This window comes from Penaeus vannamei, chromosome 28 (assembly GCF_042767895.1).
Source record: "Penaeus vannamei isolate JL-2024 chromosome 28, ASM4276789v1, whole genome shotgun sequence".
NCBI classification, from domain to species: Eukaryota; Metazoa; Arthropoda; class Malacostraca; order Decapoda; family Penaeidae; genus Penaeus; species Penaeus vannamei.
Window position 1 is genome coordinate 12,454,134 of NC_091576.1, and position 5,000 is coordinate 12,459,133.

A 5,000-nucleotide genomic window follows, 5' to 3' on the forward strand; every position below is an offset into this window, starting at 1 on the left:
TCAATTATTATCATCATTATCAGACCTATCTGTCTGTCTACGTCATTTTACTCAGACGAGCACTTTTAGAGATACATTTTGAATTCTACTCGAGTTTTTGGACTATCCAGAGATGGATATGTTTTCCTCCTTGCTGTTCCCCCTATTCTTCAAATCCCTTTGGCCAAAAACACACATTCTGCCACGATCCCCAAGCCATTCCAACGTGCAGTAGATAAAGTGTTGTTCCGTAATTCGTGACCTGAATGGCTCGTGAAAGAAACGGGCGAGTTTGATAAACCTCGGTCGTTAGTGAGACTCTCAAAATTTTTATGAGTTCGTCCTTAATAGAGTCATTGGGCGGCGTCCAGCATCATATATCTTCGTGTGGGATTCAGTCACTCATAAAAAGGCAGCCGAGATATGTTCACAAACCCGCCATCGATCCACTCTTGGGAATGAAGCGAATCGTGGACAAAGTTGACGGAGCTCGTTCCATATATTTCTCTTTGAGGAAGTGATGTCTTGTTTCCCTACACTGAAACTATACTTAAATCACTACGAAATCCATTTCCGAGTGTTAGCAAAAAAAAAAAAAAAAGACATCAGATAAACAAGGAAACAGTTCAAGAACTTTAGAAAGGATCATTTAAGAGACAGAATGGGAGAGACGAGAAGGAAGGAGAGAGACAGAGACAGAGACAGACAGAGAGAGAGAGATAAAAAGGGAGGGAGGGAGGGAGGGAGGCAGACAGATAGACAGAGATACTGATAGACAAGCAGTCTGACAGACAGATAAACTGACTGACAGAGACAAAGATACAGAGAGAAAGAGAGGGAGACAGAGACAGGGTGGGGGAAGGAGACAGAAAGACTGCCTCACACACACACACAGAAAGAGAGTCTAAGCACACAAATAAAAAGATATACAAATGGCTCATCTACAGAATCCCTTCCGCAAAGGTGTTCCAGACCACCTTGAGATCACATTGAAAGGGTCAAGTCCTTTATCCGCTGCGTGGAGATGAAATTTAAATACAGATTACATGATAACATAATGTGGACAAAACATGACTCTACAATCTGAGACAACCAGGGATTTCCCATCTAGGTATATTCTGTGTGAAGAACTCCAATCACTGTTTAAGGACTACATAAAGATTCTTGTAGTGCTACCCTTATCATCGCCGTGAAATAGATTGACACATATGTTTACACGTCTGTGAGCTATGGAATGCGAACTAAGCCATTGCAAGAATTATATGTACGTATTTGTGTTGTGTCTCTAAATATACAGGTAAATTAGTTAATTTATATATAGACACATAAATAGATGTATTCAGATGTGCACAGACACATATATGTGTGTTTATGCATCCATGTGTTTTTGTATCAAACTTATTGAAGTGCATCAAACAGATAGTGAAATGAAGGTGGCAAAAGCCGTAGAATTGCCAAAAGCAATATATTGAAATTTCATTGACGCTTATGTTCGCATATAAGAGCGAATTATGAGTAACAAAATGACACACACACACACACACACACACACACACACACACACACACACACACACACACACACACACACACACACACACACACACACACACACACAATCCACTGACCTTGACAAGTGTTGGGGCGACGCTGGAGCATGGAGATACCACAGTTTTGATGCACTTGTCATGAACCACGAAGTTGCACACTGTTGAAAAGAAAGTCACGTTAGTCACTATCAGTAAACAAAAGTACAATTGCAGTTCTCAGAGACAAAGGTCACTCTTATTAGGTCGTAGTACAAAAATAGGGTACACATAGCATTACTGCGATTATCATTTATTATCACTAGAATATTTGAATTGAAATGATGCTTAAAATCGGTACAAGTTGGCTTAAAAGGAGTATATGTGACAGCTGGTCTGATACGGGTTGACTAATTTCACTTTTTCTTTGTGTTATGTTTCTTGTTTCTGTTCATTTCAATCAATTCTTCCTTCCCCTTCTTCGATTCTCGGTCTTTGTTTCATTATACTCTTTACTGTGAATCTTTCTTACCGTTTCCTTCCTATTTCTTTCTATTTCATATTTTTCTAGTTTCATTTTCATCATCTCGCTCCTTTCTTCTAACATTCAAATGTATGTCCGCTCTTTTAAAATAGCACAATATTCGACGCACACACATACAAGCAGTCATATCAGCCAGTTTGTACACACATAACTAACACATCACAAGAAACGCAATATACAGAACAAACAGACACACATCAGACTTAGTGTACATGCAAAAATTCATGGATACACTAATACATACGCCCTCACACACATGTGTATGCGCATCTGCACTCGTACAGATGAAAAGGAACAAATCGAGCGCTTTTACACATATATACACACAAAAAGCAAATGCAAAAAATAAAATCACACGGACATTTACAAAGCATACACACACAATATACATACACCCACAGCACACACACACATACACACACACACACAATGCAGACAACTCACGAACACACACACACCCACACACACACGTACAAATCAAAACAAGAGCACACACATACATACGCACACACAAACCATTCAAAACAAGAGCACACACACACACATACACACACACACAAACCATTCAAAACAAGAGCACACACACACACACACACATACACACACAAACCATTCAAAACAAGAGCACACACACGCGCGCGCACAAACAAACAAACAAACTAAACACACGCAAATTCTGCCCCCCCCCCACCTCTCCTATCCTAACCCCGCCTCATTATCTCCTCGATTCATCCCCTCGCCCTTCGCCTGCTTTCCCTGCTGAAGGAGGGGAGGTCGCGGGGCGTTGAGGCGGCACGAAAGGGGAAAGGAGTCGGCGATGGACCTCCTGCAGAAGGATTCTTCGGGAAGGTTTAACTTGGAAGATTTCTTGGAAGGTTTTAGGAATAAGAGATAGGTGAGAGTGGGAGGCCTTAGGAGGAGGAAACGAAAGAGGCAGTGGGGAAAAAGGAATGAGAGGTGGATAGATAAGCAGACAGAGAAAAGGAGGGGGGAGGGGGAGGAAGAAAATGAGACAGATGGGAATGACAGGGAGAGAGAGAGAGAAGGGGAGGGAGGGAGGGAGGGAAGAAGGAAGGGAGGGAGGAAGAGAGGGAGACAGAGAAGGCAATGGAGTGAGTGTGGAGGAAGGAAGGAGGAAGTGATGAAGAGGGAAAGATGGTTGTAGATAAATGGATAGAGAGAGAGGGTGATAGACAGAGAAAAGGAAGAAGGCAAAGTAGGAGAGAAAGGAAAAGGGAGAGAGGAAGGGATGGAGCTACTGGTGTATAGATAGATAAATAGAGAGTGGGAGACAGGAAGAAGGGGCAGAGAGGAAAAGAGAGAGAGAGAGAGATGAACCAGAATGCGACTTGGGCATCTCGGAAGAAATGTAGTCTACAGCTTTAGGATGGATTATGGCCGAGTGGACAGAGCCAAGAGGAAGTAAGTATTCAAGAGAGATAGATTTGACAGAGACCGCCACCCGCCCTTCTGCTGCAGCCCTCCTTGTCTCGCCCTCTCCCCCCGCTTCCGGCCCTCTTTCTCGCGCCCTGAGATCCCCAGGTCATTTCGGGCTTCCTACATCACTCTCGCAGGTCACGGAGCCCCCGCCCCCCGCCGTGTCACTCGCCCCCCCCCCCCCCCCCCCGCCCTTTCCCCGTGATGGCGAGTCATTTCTGATTACTGACCATCTCCGGGTGACAAGTAGTCCCCGTCCCTCGGGGCTACTAATCCTCTCAGGGGAAAAGTTCCCTGCGGATTACAGGAGCCAGAACTTGCTCCCCCAGCCCCCTCGCCCCCGGTTCTGGGGCTTTCCAAGGGGAGTTTTGGCCTCTCTTCCTCCCCGTGAGGCAGACGATAGGCCTATAAGACAGCGCGGGCTCACCACCTTCCAGAAGCCCCCTCACACTCCAGTCGTGAGGCATGTGCGGAAAAGTCCTACATGGACGGCCGTGGGCTACGAGCGTCCTCGGTTATGAGGCAAAAGTGGCGTGCCTACATGAGTGACTCCCTCACCGAATCCCAGAATCGCCGCAAATGTCACAGGCGCACGCAGGCCATGACAAGACGAACAGCTCTGCGAGGCATCACCAGACGCTGCCACTGATGAGGCTCTGTTACACCTCATAAACATGACAGGTTGAAGGCCCGAACACACGATGCTTCCCAAGAATACAGGGACCACTGTGCCATTGATAAGTACACATTGAACAACGAAATCTAGGCCACTGAGGTCGGCTGAGAAAACGAACAGGAAGCTGTGTTGGACTCGGGCGATGAAGCGGTGCTCCTGAGCAACTCATTTTTCTAATTTCCTTCTCGTATTTAAAAAAATGGAGAAATATGTATCTAAGTCACATATCGAGAGCTCTTCCTCCTCTCCCTTTTTTCGCGTCGTGTGGCCACTCCATTGACTCCCTCTTCCTGGCCTTAAATCATACTTTCGTCTTTAACAGATGTGCAGATGTATTAGAATTAAAGGAACGTTCGCCAACTACCTGTAGTCCAAAAGATGTTCCAATCATAACCGTCTTTCCGAGAACAGCCGATGCGGCCTCCCCCGCGCGCGCTGGAATGGACTCGCCTGGCCAAAGTGTGCGATCGATGTATGAAACAAACATAGGCTGGAACCTTCACAAGTCTTTCTTCTCTCTCTCTCGCTATATTCGTAATAACAGTGCTTATGTTGCATCTGTCACATCTTGGCTTTGCGGATAATTTTGTAATAGCACAAGATATAATGACAGGAGGATTATCTTTTGACTGAGAGAGAGAGAGAGAGAGAGAGAGAGAGAGAGAGAGAGAGAGAGAGAGAGAGAGAGAGAGAGAGAGAGAGAGAGAGAGAGAGAGAGAAAGGATGGATGGAGGGAGAGAGAAGGTATGAGAGGGAGAGGAGAAGAAGAGAGTAAGCGGGAGAGAAAAGGGATGAGGAGGAGAGGAGAGAGAGGAGGGGGAGGATGATGTGACAAACCG

General features: G+C 45.5%; 1 protein-coding gene across 3 annotated transcripts in view; it reads right to left on the reverse strand.

The window, feature by feature from the left end:
• Positions 1-1,681, reverse strand: part of LOC113824028 (diacylglycerol kinase theta) — a 38,722-nt gene extending 37,041 nt beyond the window's left edge. For all 3 annotated transcript variants that reach the window (XM_070141814.1, XM_070141816.1, XM_070141815.1), the window contains exon 1: positions 1,607-1,681. The gene's annotated coding sequence lies outside the window, so the exon portion shown is untranslated. The remainder of the gene's footprint in view (positions 1-1,606) is intronic.
• Between the last annotated feature and the right edge of the window lie 3,319 nt (positions 1,682-5,000).